The sequence below is a fragment of the Psittacula echo genome (assembly GCF_963264785.1).
Source record: "Psittacula echo genome assembly, chromosome: 8".
Taxonomy (NCBI): Eukaryota; Metazoa; Chordata; class Aves; order Psittaciformes; family Psittacidae; genus Psittacula; species Psittacula echo.
In genome coordinates this window covers 21,024,949-21,044,075 of record NC_137744.1, presented here as the reverse complement: position 1 = coordinate 21,044,075, position 19,127 = coordinate 21,024,949, and positions in this window count along the sequence as shown.

Here is a 19,127-nt window from a genome sequence, read left to right as displayed (position 1 = left end):
TTGCCTGATCTACCACTGAAACTTAGTTGTACCTTTAAATGATACAGAATCAAACACCCTTCAGTGCACAATGTCACTATGCAGAGTTTTGGACAGGAACTGAAGATACTGAAAACAGGTGAAACTAAAAGGAACAAGGATATTAATGTGATCCAGAAATAGCTTTAGCTTGTACTTTCTTCTCTGGTAAAATGTCTCAAAGATTCTTAAATATCTATGCACACATGCTAAGAACAAAAACATCTGCAAAAGTTAAGCCAGACTTATGCTCGAAGCTGTAACGTGGCTGAAAGAACCAGCTCATGCACTGGAAACAGCACTGCCTTTTCATCCTCTGCCATCCAGCACCTACGCTGTGATCCACTGTACTGCAGGTTGCTTGACACATTCACAAGTGTAATAAAAAGAACTAGACCATGTCCCAAAGGGATGGAATGAAAGAGAGGAAGAAAGACGTGAACAGTAGAATTCCATTGCAGATACTTCCAGCTTCCCTGTATTTTTTTTCCCCCAATCTCCTCATCTTTAAGAAAAGAGGTTCCCTTCTTGTTTTGTGTGCTTTGTAAATAGTAGCAGCCATTATTTATTCAACATATTTGCCTTTCGTAATGTTGGCTTTAATTTTTAATATTCACACTGATATTCCTCTTCAATAGCGTTGTGTGCAGGGGCATATCTGTTTGTATTTATTCATTAGTGTGTTGCTAATTAAATATGTGTTTCATTAAACTTGGTTAAAAAAAAAAGAAGTCGAGAAGAATGAACATACCGAAGTACAACACCCCAAGGCTCTGAAAACGCTTCCACAGCCGAGTTGTTAGAAGTAATGTGGGCAGCAGGAGTGTCAAAAGCATCTAATGTTTTCTGCACGGTACCAAGTTTAAACAAAATGTGTGTGCTAAAGGTAGCAGGTAAAGTTAACATGTATCTGTCTGCTTAGAATATTCATGCCTGGGAATCAAAGCGCTTCAGTGACTTTTCCTCTGGCTGCTCCCCTGGCTGGCTTTTTGCCACATGCATTATTTTCTTAGAAGATTCCCTTACAGAGATGTACAGAGATACATCATGCATAAATGAGTATAAAGTGATTGCCTGCTTTGACTATCTTTGCATGGTGGATACTAAGGAACTGTTTGTCTCATCAGAGCCTAGTCAGCATTGCCCTCTGACATTCCACTCTGGCAAACCATATTCCAGTGGATGTGGATGTTCCTGGTGGCTGTGCAGCAGTCACTACATGCTTTCTAAAGCAAGGCAGCCCTGAAGCACAGCAAATGCGGCAATGAAATGGCTCATGACAACCTTCACTTTAGGATGGGCACACACTGAAACTCCAGGCATAAACCTGCAAGGGATATTTTATCAGGTTTTGATCCTGTGGCTGGCTGAACTTTCACAGGTAATTCTGTTAAGCTTTGCCACTCAAGCCTATGCCTACTGATCCTGCCATCACTGCCTCACCAACCTAGTGTGACAACTGAGTGCCAAGTTCAGTGGAAAATGAAATTTGCTCTTCAAGTGAGTGAATGTTCCTCCTGAAGCTAGAAACCTGGGGCCAACACCACCAGAAAAAAACCTGTTGAACAGCTCAGATCACACGCACGGGATACTCCTAAAGACAAGTTGTTTGGTGAGTATCTGATCACATGAACTGGACGGAAAAGAACACATCCCAAGATGGTAGCTGCCAGCTACACAAAGGCTGGGTAAAGAGTCGGGAAGCAAGCATGCAACTGGTACAGGAGCAAACACATCAAACTGGAGCTCCGGGAATTATGACATGAACTCAGCGTATCAGAGATCTGCAGGGACATCACAGCAATCTGAACATCTTGCAGTAATAGCACATAAAATGAAAGAATATGCATGGGAAATCACCAGTTGATGCAAAACAAAAGGGTAGGAAGATTATTTTTTTCAGAAGGATCATTTATCATGCATTTACTATGACTAACAACAGACAGGTATGATGATGGTGGACACCGAGAGAATGATCTGGGTGCCAGATGAAGTCAAATGGTACTAGCTACAAAAATATGCTTGTTAGAAGGCATAATGGTGGCTTTGAGAAAACAGAAATACAAGATTAGTTTTAATAAAAGGTTGAGGGCATGAGGTAAGTCTGTTGCAAAGATTGCAAAAAGACATTTGTAACAACCTCAGCATACGTGAAGAATGGACTTGGAAGGATACTGTACATGGTAATATATACTGGAACACACGGAATGATAAACAGAAGAAAGATCAAGAGTGTGCAGACCAGACAGAGTGAAGAATGGCACAGAACAAAAAGGTTTAGAGATAAACAGAGTTATGGAGCAGATGCAGAACACAAAGTGCAAGAATGTCATTTGGCTCCACTGTCACAGCTGCACTGGCAGATGGAAAAATACAAATAAGACATAAACCAATGCTCTAAGATCCATAAGGTGCCTGTTCCATGGTTACAATGGTCCTAAATGCACCAGTTTCGTTTTCAAAAAGTATCAGAATTTAGTCTCCGAGTATTTAAATACAATATGTTCTGTGAACATATAGACAAACAAATGCTTCTCACACATGAATTTACTTTGTATAGCCATTTACTTCTGGCTTGCCCTCAAGGCTTTGGACAGCAGCAGGATCCTAAAGACAAATCACAGATGACCACACAAAATAACGGATGCCTAGGTCTTTATTTGTAGCCAGTTGATCCCTGTAAACAGCAGTTGGCTGAGATGAAAAACCAACAAAATGAATTCAAATTTAGGCGTATTTAACAACATATGGAGTGTTTTCGTTCAACTGGAAGATTAAATTTTTATTATTATTTCATCAAACTTTAACTATCATCTGGAAGAAGCAACTTGTTTTCATTATTTCCTCGGGATATTTAATTCTTTTACAGTGAAATATTAATGTTCAATCATGTATATTTTCCTTCTGTTCCTCATTCTCTCCAGTTTGTGTCCATTTAAATGTTAAAATAACATAATTAAATAACTTCTTTCTCCGCGTTCAAAGGCTATTTTCATGAGGAAATGAAATTTGTTTACCACTGCATGTTTATTGTACATGAATAAACTGAAACAGAAACTCTTCCTCACAGACCTTATAATCTACTGCTTACAGAAGAAAAAAGGGCCATTTGATAATGGACAATAGGTTAAGTGACACTATCAGGACTACTGATAAGGGAAAGTTAAGAGACTGCTTAAGACACTGCAAAATCCTAAAGTCACTTGAGTGTATTTACTGACTTCAAGGCAGAATTTATGGAAGAATTTAGTGAAACCACAGAAGTTACTCAGTAGACAAGAAAGAAAGATCGTTCCAGATACGAACAAATTATCTCGGAGACAGTCAAGATAAAGAAGTAAAGGTCATTTTAAAAGAGGGATGAATAGATCAAGTGAAATAGCACAACAAAAGGTTGTAAGAATGAGAAGACAATTTTCACTGATAAACAGTACTGAGGAATCTGAGAATAAAAAGAGGAAAGAAAACTGAAATGGAAGTAAGACAATTCTTGCACATCTGCAGGGGTAGTATAGGAGACTCACATTTGAGGAGTATAATTAAGATAATACATAGATCCCAGAGTAAGATATGAATAGAATGGAGGAAAGAAAAACAAACCATTATAAATGTCAAAGTTAACATAATATTTAGAAGACGGACAATAAGGAATGACTGGATCAACACTATAGACATAAAGGTAGAGGATGGGGGTGATAAGATCAACTACAAAGATGGTAATATTCAGATAGTAGCCAAATAGTAAACATGATTTCAAAGTGATAGTTCAAGAAACTGGATGACAGGTCAGGAAAAGCAAGTTATTTAAGGATTCATCTGAATATGAGTAAGGCTGTGTCACTCACGCATGTCACAGAAGTCAGAAGAGAGCTAGAGGCAGAATAATATAACTGTAAACACCAGGAATCATTCTTCTATCATTACCATACTAGCAGAAGTCCCCCTACAAACTGACTGTGATGGTCTACCAATTAAACTGTCTGCTTAAGAAACTGAAGTAATGGTTTCTTAGATTACTTCTGGATTCTACTTGACTCTGCTACAGATAATCTTAACAGGGAGACACATATTAATTCATACATAACTGCTGATAGTGACATAGCCTGTACAACAAACAGTCTATCTAAATTAATATAATGCAGGTTTGGTAAGTATTTTAGATGTAGAACAGGGCTCTGTAGTATTAATATATAGTATATAAATGCAGCATTAGTGTCAGTACAGATACAAAACTGAAGTTTAAAAACTTTTCCAAAAAATTAAACACAATAATAACACAGCTTAATCCAATTACAACACTGATTAATCTACCACTGCTTAGCCAATCTTCAAAAGCATTTCTTTCCCCACAATTCATTCCTGATTGTTTATCATGCCTGATATAAAACGGAAACAAGAAATTATTTTGATGTCAGTATTCTGAAGAGTATTTAGAATTGTTCTACATAGTTATTGCTAAAAATCAGGGAAGTGTTAAAATAATGTCAGAATTTGTCATTCTTTAGTTATGAGAAGTGAAAACAGAAGTCCACTGTAGATTTCCCATTCTCCTGCCAAAATACCATATGGATGCCCATAATTTAATTCTATATAGAAGCGATGGTATTATCCCATATCTATTCTGCTGCAAATACTAACACTGGGCAAATACAAAGAGGGCAATTACTTGTTTTCCTCACCATCAAGCCCCTTGGTTCACTTCGATATGTGAATGAGCAGCCACACTGCAGTACCAGTTCCTGGTCATTACTAAGTTTCATTCCAGTGCGGAGTTCTGTACCCGCAGCAGATTCTGCTGAAATCAGTGAGCATCACAGTGCTTGAACAAACCAAAGATGGAAATTTTTGCCATTTAGTTAATCCTTAAAACATCCCTTTCCAAAATGCATACTGAAAATCTTGCAAGCACCCAATAACTGCATGAATGAGCCTCTCACCACAACCACTTCCATTTTATTGTCTGCCCCACCTCCAAGAATAACCCAGTTATCTTGTCTCATGTACAGGTAGTAAATCCCTGGGCACTTGGCAGAGGTTTTGCTCCAGTGCTTGTAGCGTACTACACAGCAAGATCATGGACTGATCTGGGGACTCTTTAAACTACTCTTTAAACCCAAACAAAAACTCTTCCAACATTATCTAGAATGTGTCAATGAACATTTGGATATAAAATCAATACCTAAAGCTTTGAGCCATGGAGATGTTGGTACATAATCATGCCTGGAATCACATGAGAACATACACATCATTTATCTAATTACATAAAAATACTCCTAATTTGAGATGTTAAAACAGTAATATATTTGAATTCTACCTCTGACAAGTATCACATAATTTATACCTTCATTTCAGCTTTGAGTTAAAACCTACCTCCTTAGTGCTACATATATTAAACCAAAATTATTATTTGCTTTCAATCCCTGCTAGTAAAGATAATGTTATTCCACCTATAATAATGAAGCTAAGAGCTTCAGAAAGTCCCTCATGTGGCAGCATCATCTGTGTGCTAAGATGAAGCATCCGTATCTACCACTTCAAAAAGCATTCTCCTTGCTATGGATACCTGCTGCCACATGCCCTGTGCAAGAGACTCCTCATTTCCTGGAAACCAAGTGTGATGCTTAGTGAAAAACTGTTCCCCACCCATCTTCACTCACAAAAACGTATCAAATGGTGGAGTACAAAGAAAAATGACAACTGCACTAAACACGATTTCGGCACCTTCAGTGTTCATAAAGAAATAACAATTTAAAGCTGTCACGCTGCTGAAAAATCCTGAAATTGCTGTTGATGCACCATGGAACCAGTGAACAGGTGCTAGAAATGATTGGAGCATGGTTCATATTAAATAGAGACCTTTGGAAAAGCAAGCTACGTTCTGCCAGGCAAATTTGGAGGGGTTCAGCTGATAAGGCATATTTACAAATGCTGGCAAGCCATGGTGAAAGAACAGGAGGTAGAAAGGAAAAAAAACCTTGGATGAACACAGTGATATCACAGCAGAAAAGCAGACTGTTTCAACACTGAGAGATTATAGCCATACATTGTGCAGGACAGTCAAACTTTTAATAACAACAGTGACACAGCACAGAAAAGAGTGCCCTCTTGAAAAGAAAATTCAGCCACTGTATTTAATGAAAATCTTATTTTCCTAACGTTACTGGTATCTGAAGGACAATCTAGGTGCTTCAAGACACCCCTCAGCCATTATCTCACAAAAGGTTAAATGGAGTTACCAATTCTTCAGCAACTTCTCTCTTTTTACTAAGCTCAACAGCTTAACAGATTCAACTACAGATCCAAAACAAAGATAGCCAAAGGTGTGTAGAAAGCTGTTTCAGCCAGCGCATAAAACAGTGGGAAGCATTTTGGCAGGTTTTAATCTAGAACTAAGACAGTCCCTTCCAAAGAAGCCAGACAGTTCAATGCCCCTTTTGTACCTCTCAGTCTCTACAGCTTCTACTCATCGTTTGACCAGTCTGCCTTTGCCAGAGCTACTGCAGTGTTAGAGATGGAGGTGTGGAGGGATTTGTGAGGGATGAAGAGAGAAAAGGTATTAAGAGTTAGAAATAATAATCAAGCAAGGTCACTGAACTGTTGGAATTGGAGCTTAACTGGCTGATAAACACCTTCCATCCTGTTACCTCCTACACAACACAAAGTGCTCAGTAACGTGGCAAGTCCGTCCTGTACCTGCTTAACCTCTGAAAATCATGCAGAGCTCTAAAACATACCGCACATGATTTGGGTGCCACAATTCTGCCACTTTGATGTATGGGTTTACATTAGGCAAACAGGACAGAAAAATAGCTACAAGGAAAAGGAAGACAGAAAAATAGCTACAAGGAAAACAAAGATCTTTCCTCATGCTCAGTATATTAAACCGCCTCAGACTCTCAGGTTGCAGAAGCCATGACATGGTTGTGTGCAACATGTAGTACCCACTCACTAATTTCTATGTACATATGGGTCTGGAAAAGGGAAAAACCAAGGTCCCCATCCATCTATCATAGACAGCCACAGCCAGATCGTGCTCTACAGGAGATGAGCAAGTATAAATTCCATCTTTATGGTCTGCTGCAATATTTTACTCCTGTAATTACCCTAAACTAGACAATAGCTGCAAAAGCAAAACCCTCCTCTCTGAAATCCCCTGGCAATGTTTTGCCTTCATGACCTTTTGTTTCAGTTAATTCCAGATTGTGAATATCGCATAAACAACCTATTTTCTGATGCAGAATTTCTTCCCTTTATTTCAGTGGCTGAATCCTTAATTCTGTACTGTAGGATGGCAGAAGGTAGGGAATGATCTGATACTGTGGCAATGAAAGTGCTGATAAGGTCTCATCAATTTTATATTTCAGCCAACTGCCTCTAAATAAATCTAAATTTGCATAACTTCTATTCTTTGAGCCTTTTTTTTCTATTCAAATAAAACATCAGCATTTAGGAAACAGAACCAGATCAACAAATACCCCCTTGGGAAAGCCAAGTACTTTCAGCTCCTTCTCTATGCCTGAATATTTCCCCATTCAGACAGCCACAGTAGATAGCATTTTTCCAAGCCTAAGACACATGAGTTTGATTTCAGGAACAACTGTAGAGAATCTAGAGAAGCTTCCAGTGAGATCCAGTTCACAAAATGTATATTCAGAGCTCAACTTAGTAAAGCTCCCACAAACTCAAAGCTTCTGGGTTTGAATCCATCCTTAATGAGAGTGAAGCTTTCAAATATCCCTTTCTATCCTTGAAATGTTGCTCTATGTTAGCAGAAAACTAATATATAGGGAAGACCTTGTCAGAATAAAGAATACAAAACACAATGGCAACATACAGTGTCTGAGAAGAACTTTACTAGTGGCTTGTAACTGACGTGACAGACATGGGTGATAAAAGCCTTGTGTCCAACCGCCAGATACCAGGTTCTGGTTCTACAGAAATGGTATTTGTTAATACCTTCACTGTCAAGCCACCGGCAAGTGTAGCAAGAAGCATGTTTCTTGTTTCACCTAATGATGACACAAACCATTCCAATGACTCATGCAGGAAAAGCAGGGAAACAAGGATCTGTTTATATATATATGTGTGTGTATATATCCGTTATATATATAAAGTGGGTTTATCCCACCACCAAACATATTATTGAGATAAAGACAAAACAGACATTCAAGTGGCAAACAGAATACAAGGCAACCCAATGACCTCAGCAGAATCATCCCCGTCTTCTGACAGAGACTCTCCTACTAATTATATGGGTATTTCACTAATGTGCCAAGAGAGATGACTGTAAAGAACCCAATCACTCTGCTGTTTCTGCTTCTCAAATCTTTCAAAGGTCAAAATGAGACGGGAAGTAATCTAAAATGTCCTCTTTTACCCCTCTGTCCCCAGTGATATTTTGGCACCACGTGCTGAACTAAGCAGCTTGCCACAGAATGTACTTGGCCATGTCTCCGCAGAAGGGAGTATATGAAAAAGCACTTAACATTGACCTATTTGTGTTCCCATTTTAATCAACTGGAAAACACAGGCTGGTCAAAAATGATGCATCCAAAAGCCCTACCTGTATACATTAACAGTTACAAAAAGTTAGGTGTGAGTAAGTAAAACCGATAATCTGCAATGGTCTCCTAAAGCTCCATTTTCCCAAAACAGGTGAAATGAGTGTCTTTGGATCTCACATTCTCTAGTGTAAGAAAGGGATTAGACTTAGACAACAGAGAAGGACAAATATAGAGGAAAAAGACACCTGAGGAAATATCATGTGTGTTAAAACAGGTGCAGCAAAGCACATAGGTGTGTGCTGCAGAGCAGATGGCAAGCCTATGCTAGAATGACTGCCCTTAAACTGAGTGAGGTGCACTGTGGTACCTCAAGATACAAACACGTACCCTTTAATACAACTGCTTTTACATTTTAAAGATAAATCCCGGCTTGAGTAGAAATGGTTTCATTGCTTAAGTATGACCTTTTCTTTTCAAATAAGGCTTTAAACTTTCTTCGACACGAGACTCCCTTCACTCTCTTTCTACTTCGTAAGTCACAGGGTGCAGATTTGGTTTCCTGCTGAATTCACACTTTTTGTTTGCTTATATATTTCAAGATCTCAATCAATCATGTTGTCAAAACAGTCTTTTTGTATCATCTACCTACCAACACTTGTCATTAGAGATGTTTAAAGCTCCACTGCTGTAGAGTCTGATTTACACTCTGACATCTCCCACACTGAGCTTATTATAGCTGTGTATAAACTGCCCTTTCACAAGCTTTAATTAGCAAATAACAAATGGTTCAGGAGCATGCTGTTAGGCAGTTTATTCTTTCTAAATTCAGCATTACCACTGTACGCTACTGATCACAATGTCAGGCTATGCAACAATCATGTTGATTTCTGAATTTTTACTTTAGCATTTAAATCTCTTCATGACCTTTTCCCTTCTCCTCCTCCTCCTCCTCTGCTCAATTTTACAGTTTTCTGAATTGTTCTAGATGCGATATTTTCTGAGCTGAAACAGGAATAAGCTAAAAATAACTACTGCACCATCAGAAAACGTTTATTTTATTAAAGGCCCACTGGAGAGGTGGCTTTCTTGGTTACACACAGTAGTCGCTGCATTCTAATATACCACTACAGCCGCACAATTTCACTGAGGACTTTAATAAAAAGTCTGAGATGAATTATATTGTTCAGTGGCTTGGAGTCACAAATTCCAGAAAGGGTTATATAGTTCAGTTAACTAGTCACCACATTGCCAGAGCTTATTTTATACAGGAAAATTAACACTGGAGAAATGCATCTATAGCAGCTGCTGCAGACCACAGTATTATATCAGGCAAGGTCTGAAGAGATAATCATGTGGATACCGTAATAAATGGAGGAGGAATTTCTGAAGGTCAAACATGAATGCGAGCTTTTGGGTGCACTTCCATGCATTTTTTGTTTGCAAAACTTTGGTCTTCATGCCTGTAAATGGAATAGTTTATTTAGAGAAAAAGACGATTTGAACCTCACTGATACAAACAGTTCTACGCTATCTATTTCCTTGAACTTCACAGAAGAACGAGCTTTAGTATTTATGAGGAATAGCCACAGCCTAGCCCACCTGCAATCAGTCACTGCTGGTTTGCAGCAGAATAAAGACCTCTGAACAGATCCATCACTACAATTGCCTAACGAGAATTCTATTCTAAAATCTTGTTTGCACTGCACAACACTGACTGCAGCAACAAAAGGTTTGAATGGGCTCAAGGTATTTCTCCAACTTGCTCAGCTGCTATTCCTCATCTCAGAACTGGTTACTACTAGGGTATGTATTCCCCCTTCTCTTCAGTACCAGCTCAGCCTACCTTCAAGTCGCTGTTACAATTGTTTTGGTATGAAAACAGCAGAGGAATGCATATTTGGTTTAAATGACTTTTCTTTAGTACTTTGCAACCAGCAGCTACTGTCTGATACATAAGAGGCTTTTGCACAGCTCGATGCCCAACTGGCTCTGCTCTCCCATTGGCATTGGCTCTCCAATGGCATTCTGCTGCCACAGGCACTTTTGGAAGGGCAACTAGAGAAAGCATTAGGAGTTTCAACATTTTGAGTAGCCTTTCAGCCGAGCTCAGACTCAGCAAAGACAGAAGAATCAGCATGCATGTATTCATGGAGAACTCAGCAGCAAGCAGCACAAATGGCAGTGAGTAGTATTTAGGCTTTCATGTTGTCTTTTATAAGCTAGGAACAAAAGTGTATGCATTGCACACTGATAACCTGCTGAGATGAACATGCTGACACAGCAACTTTCTTTGTCAATGCCTGACAACATAGAATACTCCCCCATTTGATTGCTGACACCATCTTCCTCCATGAAGACATGTCTTGAGGTCTGTTCATAAAGCCTAACGTCTGTCTCTATAATGGGCATTTTGCCGAGTTTCTTTCTGTGATTTTCATACAGTAAAAAATACATACACAAAATACTAATACAATACTTCATTAAACCCACCATGCAGCACTTTCCTCTATAATACACAAATGTGCATTTGTTTGACATATGAAGACAGATGCATTGTTACAGAAGCGGTGTACTGGACTGCGCTGTTGATCAAACTAAGCCTAACCTGTTGAAAATTGTGTTTCTGCTTTGTTGGCTCCAATCATTCATCAAACTTGCACAGAAATGCAGTGAACATCTTTCTTCAGGGAACAGAACACAGAGCATGTTTTAAAAATGGATCTATTTTGTTTTAATGAAATGTTTGGCTTTGAGTACATAGACTGATACACACTGTCAAAACGTGTTAGATCCCTAGATAACTGCATAACACCAGAGTATTATCTGACACATTTTTGAAGCCTATTTTTACTTATTTTTATCTATTATTTTATCGGCGGCTGGCGCTAGGCTTTGTTTTTATTTATTCACATTTTTTACTTTCAAAGTTGAGTCCTGGCATTTCATCTGTACCCACTGTGTACTTTTGGCATGCTCAAAGGGCAACGGTTGGAACTGCTATGTGTAAAATTTGTATTGGCCCATGAATCCCGCAGGACACGGATCTAAAATGGTGTAACAGAGTTAAGTTGAGAGAGGGCCAGGTTCAACTGTGTGCTGAATGACTTCCAAAGGATGGTAATTTTCCACTTTCCAGGAATGTCTTTATTTTGCAGATATAAAGAACTAATTTCCATTTCTTCTAGAGCTGACTCAAACCCTCATTTACTTATAAGGCCTTCTTTAAATCCTGTTTTTGTCAAGGTCATTTTGAGATACAATGTGTTGCACCATTCTTCTATATAAGAGTGAATCTCAAGGGTAAATTGTTCTATATCAAAACAAGAAGCAATGAAACAGAATGGAAATTATTTGCTTCCAAAGTTCCAAGGAATAAAAATAATAATGGAATTTTAGATTTCTAATAAATAACTGATTAGTTACCACTCTTTATAACCTCTCTACTCTGCAGAATCTTCGGCCAGATTGAGTTCCCCAAGGCAAAAACACAGTCCTAGTTTATAAACAATTTCCTGAATGCACAGAAACACCTATACAGAAGTTACAGGCAATAACAGAAGTCTGGAATACCCTTCCTTCATATCACTGGAGTTTTTTTACTCTGGTCTGTTTTGGCAGACAGACTCTGCAACCATTTCGTGAGTATCTTGCTTACTCTTCATTACAGTGCATATGCTGTTTTAGCAGAGAGATTTATTACACCAGCAACAATACTTTACAAAGTCCAAGAGGTAAAAATCTGGTATTGCTTGGAAGGATCCATCTGGATCAGTTTAAAGGGTCATAAATGGCCAAATCCTGTAAAATCTGTATGTTTGGACTACTATACGAAATCCAAGGCAAGACTAACAAACTCAAAGGGGACTTTCTTAGCGTTCAGTTACCCATGATAATTTAGATACACAAATTAACCTGAAGAAGTCTCACTTGTTATTTTTTGTATTATTCTCTGTGATATTATTCCAGTAATTTTGGACTGAAAAATCCCTATTTTTAATATGTAAACAAATGGAAGAATTAAAATAAAAGTTTCCATTTTATTTCATTCTAATATTCAGCTGCTTCTTCACATTCAGAATTCACCCTCAATTCCTCAAAATCCCTTTGTTATAGGTGAACAATGATAGCCTGACAACGCAGATATTCCTGCCATATATTACAACAATAGCACATTTTTCCTGCGAATGTGTATCTGAAAAGTCTTAAATGAAGTTTCTCTGTGCTATGAAGGTACAGAGATTGAACTGTACATCAGCTGTACATCTGTTCCTCCCAAATGCATGACAAAGGCTCTGGATACATAATGTACAGCAGCTGTCACAGATGCATTGCCTGCACAGAATACCTCAGACAGATATTTGCACTAGTATTGACTATAGGAGATGTACTGTTTATTGGGAAATTTATCCAAGTAAGTAGCTTTTGTAAGTAAAGAACTTCCTGCCTTTCAGTCTCTGTGAGGTAGAGAACAGATGCACAAACCCATTCCCTCTGTGGGTGCTTTTAATGCTATCAAAAATTCCTTCCAGGAATCCAATTTTCTGAAAGGCAGTAAAAGCATAGTGAGGCCTAGAATTCAAGATAGCATGAAAGCACCAAAAAAGTCTCTGAAAACACTGAAAATTTAATGGATTCAAATAAAAAGAGAGAAAGAAGCAGGGATATTACTTTCCTGTGATCTTTGTTTTCTTCCCTCATTTTTACACTCTGCTGTGCAGTCTCAAGCACAAGTACATATAGTTCTAATTAGAGTTGGAAACCTTCATGGGGAGGAAGAGCTGTGCCAAGCAACACCACAAAGCTTCAAATCTGTAAGGCTAAATATCCCCATAAAGTTGTAGTTAGCTTTTGCAGGGGGATGTGAGCTCACTGGGTGTGAGCTGAGGAAAAGCCACGGAGCAGTGACATTAAGCTGTAGTTAATAAGATCTGCTGGGAGGTATTTGCTGCAAAGGAACAGGTAGACAGGCTCTTTCTTTCTGATTCCAACAGGTTCTATGCTGACATTATGAGCTTTTTCCCTCAAAAAGCATGGGAATCTTGGTGGGTCACGTAAGGAGATCACGTCCTAGCTAAATGGTAGCAGAAGGACTGATGGCTGTAAGGATCAGGACCGAACGCCTAAATGAGTGACAAATAAGCACTGAGAATCAGTAGAAGGTACTAAAACGTCAGGATGCTGAAAACTACAAGGGTTAGAGAACCCATCGGTTTTGATAAATAGCTCTCTGGAAATAAAGCTGTAATACCTTATTGGATGAAGCACTGGTTGCTCTTCAGCTGAACAAACAGGTCAAGTACCTGTCCAAGCAAATATCTGCTCTTCAACATTAAAGAGAGAGTTGCAACTCTGTTTCTCCTCTCTGTCAGTTTGCTTTTGGATCCATTTTGACTTCTGCTGTACTTGTGAGGATTTAAAAAGGACACACCAGAACTGGACGGGCCATTTAACTGCATGTGTATACTTGATTCAAAACCAGACTATTGACAGGAGTCATTCCTGATGTATATTTATACCTTGCACAAGGAATGCTGTCCTGATATCATTGCTTAGGCAAATATACTAGTTTATTAAATAATAGAAACAAAGAGAAGGGTTCACCACTTCTGTGAGTTAGCACTTGCAAGCTATTTATTCTTACAAAATGACACATTTCTAAAGCTTTTACACCTAACTGAACTCTATTTTTGCTAGGGGCTTCTATGATACCCTAGCTACAGTAGGTAAGATTTATAAGAGCACACAATATTTTATGTCACACCTTTCATCCTGAATTACTTCAAAATCTTAAATTAAATTCTACTTTGGACAAAAGTAATTTATTACACCTCTGTAGTACAGTCCTACTCTACGGTGCAATGAACTCACCATTCTTTCAAAGACCACAGCACACCACGGTTGCAAAAGGAATAATCCTGAAGTGACTGTTAACCTAAATGCAGATCAGGATCAACAGCAAGCCGTTTGGGTACGTAGTTTGCTTTCAGGATTGACTAAATCCAAAATGCCAGTTAGTGGGGGGCTTTTTGCTTATTTGTCTTTTATAAGAAGAAAGGCTTTTGCCTACCTGAGCTAGACCCAGAACTGTCAACTGCTCCTCAAACACCACTGACATGTCCAGATCCTCAGAAGTATTTGAAATTAGTATCTGAAACCATCTGGCCAAGGAATATATACTGAAGCCTGACAAAAGACAAGTGGCAGGAGACACAGGTATAATTAATTCAATTTTAATACACGCAAGGAGGCAATAATAGGGCACGACAAGGAAAAACCAAGAATTTACTTTCTCTGTTCCGAACTTTCTGCCACTCTGTAAGAATAAATGTGGCTACTGCTGCCTGAAAATGCTTTCAGCAAAAGCCCTAACCTTCCAAATGATCCTGCAAATCTCATTTCTGTATGCTTTTTAAGTTGTTTAGTTCTGAATCAGCAGTCTAAAAGTGTGTTTAAACACTGCAGGTAACCATTTCCCATGGAACAAATAGGGAGGAAATCAGGTTATAGCGAGGGCACCCAGCAGGACTCTTCTACTGTCTACTTGGTGTCAACGTAAACTGATTCCTTTAAGAAAGACACTCAGGGAAAAGTGAACAGATTGAGAGAAACATGTTCTGCATGCAAGAAAGAGCAAAGAGATGGAATACTGGATACTATGAGATAATTATGCACAGGGAAAAAAAGAAGAATCAGGCAGGATAGCAACAGAATAACAATATTTCAGGGGATGGGAGCAGTACAAACTAGGCTGACTTGCCGCAGCACAAAGCAGATAATAGATGAGCATCCTCTCTTTCACGTCTCTGCTCACTTACTAATTCTTTCATGCAAAATAACTGCCACATGGCAAGTTTCTGATGCTTTCTTTATCATTGTTCAGGTTACTAAAATTACTGGTTTTGACAAGCATTCAGTTGAGAACTAGATAAGAAATGTACTACAGAGAGCTATAAATATTTATGCATTAGAATAAAAAAAAAAAAAACCCAAACAAAAACAACTCCTTCAGACTGACCAAAAAATTGATTAGGACAGCTGAAACATCGAGAAAGGTTTGCTGTAATAAGCACAGAAAACCACCTAGAAAGAGGCTAAGTACTCACGAATCTGAAATGTAAGTAGCCCAATACCCCTCTGCATGTGCCCTCTTCTGGGCTATATGGTGGCTATAGGGAACAATATCTCCCCAGGTACAATCTCCTAATACACTGTGTCACAGACTACAAAAAAAAGTGAGAGCAATCAAAGGAAAATGAAATTGGAAATGTGCTTCGCTGATACAACATCAAGCTGTTTAAATAGGGTTCAAATAGTTCTAACAATGATCTAGCAGAACAGAACACATTGAGACTATCAAAAGGCAGGATGAATTTAGTGATTAATAAGAAATGCTGTTTCTTCTAACACAAAGTTGTGTTTTTCTGCAGTTCTGTACTACAGACTCATTAAAGGAGCGGCAAAAATGATGCACAGCCAACAGAAATGACCCACCAGAAACTCTCCTGAGGCAAACTAGCTTCTCTAGATATATGGCAACAGCAGCTGGAGGCGAGGGCTCTGCACACACAAGGACCAGGTCTAGAATGCTACTGTGATTTCACCCTACAAGTGAACTGAGCACAGCCTAAAGGTAAAGGAAAATAAATCAATGGTTCCCTAATTTCAAATCCACTTGATTATTGTGGGCTTCAAATTTCAGTACATCATAATGCATAATTCTTGATCCATTTCTTTTTCAGCAGAGATAATTAAAAAAGAGAGGCTAAAAATCTCTATTGGGAAAAATGTAGTAGCAATGGAGCAGGGAAACAAGCTACTGACAAACAGAAAAGGGATTATATGTGTATATACACACACACATATCTATGTATATAGATCTCCAGCAAAAAGCACTGTGTGTATGAAGAACTGACCTGGGCCGGTTGAGGACTGCGAGCATCTTTTTTTCTCCTTTTCTGCATATAGACAAGAAAAAGGTAAAAAAAAACCAAACCCAAAACCAAACAACCCAACACCAAAATCTCCACTTTTAAAATAATTCATCCTTGAAACGTACATAAAGCTTCTGTGATAAGCAAAAAACTAGTCAAAGAAGTTCTTGAACCTGAAAATGGATGACCTCTCCTTGTCCATTTTAAATAGTCAGTAAGCCTATGGCAAGGTCTGAGCTTTTGTTTATCTTATTTCTCAATCTGCTGCTTCCTTTCTAAAACCTCTATAAACAGAGCAACAGCACAAAACCAAACACTGGTTTGAGCACTATTCTGCAATACGTGGCATAGCAAGAAAATAAAACCTAATTTTAGCCTGTGACAGTGAAAGCTATGCTTTTGCTTTAGTTTAAAGCTTTTATTTTAGGAAAAAGGAAGAGGACCATGGCACAAGTCATCACTGGAGAGAGTTCTGAGATTCTCTCATCTCAAGCACAAATTCAAGTTACCTCAAGAGCATGAGGACAAGGTAAAATGAAAAGGGAACACAGAAGAGAGTCACCAAGGAATGGTAGCTGCGTAAATACCACTGTAACTTCACGCTCCCATTAAGTCACACAAATAACGGAGGGCAGATATGCTGCTGCGACTACAGAATGCGAAAGGTAAGGGGTGCGTACAGCAAGACACTGGTAGCCTTGATATTACAGAAATCATAGATTTCAAAACTGGAAAGGTTGCAGACCTAATGAACTGAGAGTAAACAGGAACTCTCTGCATTGCTGAAAAACTAGTCAACAAAATTAAGGAGCAAATAAAATGCTTTGGAATGGCTAGTAATTACAGAAGCATACAAATGACAAGCGTGATACTCAATCACAAAAACCAGCAACAGAAGCCCTGATATTGTAATTGCAGGAAAAGATAATCATGTCTGTAATAAAGTAACAAAGAAAATTGTGGTAACCAGGAGATCAGAAAGGACTCTGTAAAGGGTAATACAAAAGAGGGAGTAATACAGAATAATTTCAGACACCAAAATGAGGAAGCTGGGCAGAAAGACTGATAAGGGAGTAGGAGGGATTTTATATCAGGCTTGATAGAGCTTTTTTTTTTGTTTTAAAGACCAAGCTAATTAGACACTGAATAGTCATCTAGAACAAAGGTTAAGCATCAGCTGTTAAGACGGAACAGAGCGCTCAAGGTGAACCTATCATGGGTTTGCAAGTTGCAATAAAAGCTAAAAGGAAGATGATGGAAGACTGGCTTAAAATGTTAGGGATGGAAATAGAAAATGAAGTAAACAATTCTCCTCTGTTTTGTTATTGTTGGGAACAAGTGGTACCCATATCACTCATGGAGTATACCTTCTTGATACACTTTTAACAAGAACATGGCTTGGTGCAATAGCATACTGTTGATGGAAGTATTTTCAAGTACATTCAATAATCAGAATAACATCCACAGAAGTCAGAAGGATCTTCTCTTGTAAAATGCAGTTAATTCACTTTCCTGCTTATTATGACACGACTCCTGGAACTGTGCTTTTAATGAAAAATAATCATGTTTATGCAGATCAGGACCTATACAACTCAGCTTGAAAATAGAAGGGGAAATAGATCCTACAAAGATAATAGTTCCAGCTAGTGCTCCATTCCATTCATTATAATCCTTTATTCTGTTATCGTTTGCACCAGTAAATTATTACTCTTCTAAACCAGAAGAATTTGACATCATTTTTGCAGCCATATCATAAGTATTAGTTGGAAGAATTTCAGCGGAAACTCAGTACTGTTTAAATGATAAGAACGAACACCGGTTCAAACAGTTCTCTGCTTTGTGTGATCACTCAAACAATTCCCCTCAGTCACAGATCATGCTTCTGGGCAGTGTCACTCTGTAAAGGGCGTCTGCATCAACTTCTACAACCACGTTGCACAAACTGCTTTAGGCTGTACTTGGGCTTTTTTCCCGATGTCCAGAGGAAGAATGCCTTATCAATGCTTCTTATATCTTGCTTTCAAAAGAAAGGTATTTGGTGGATTTATACTCTATGTATTTATTAGGAATGTCAGCACTTCTAAAACCTGACAGAGATTTTCAAAGATTCATATTAAAATAAATAGAAGTTTCAGCCAGCAAGTTCAGAGTTTGCCTGTATGCTTTAAAAATGTTTTAACATGTCTTTTAAAGAAGACTGTTTTACTAAATGTAACAGAAATATATGTGTACACTACTCATTTTATCTGAACACGTACTGGTCATTGAAATGTAACTTGTCTTTATTTTGAGCCTAAATGGGCTTCAGTTGTTCTATCCTTGACATGTTGCAATGTGATACATTTCTGGTGCAAGAATTACAGACACTCCATTTCTCACTAAATACACATACTTTGCTGTCTTTTTTCCTATTTAATGAGAATAATTTTATTTCTTTTTTTAAAGTAACAGTTAGATTTTATAGTATCATAGAAGAATCCAGGCTAAAAGGGATCTCAGGAGGTGGCTAATCCAAACTCCAGTTCAAAGGAGGGCTGGCTATGAGATTGGTCCCTATTACTCAGCACTTAAACCTAACTAAAGCCTCTCAGGATGGAGACCACACAGCTCTGAGCAGCCTGTTTCTATGTTTGACTGTCCCAACAGTAAAAGAGCTGTTCTGTCGGTTGTTCCT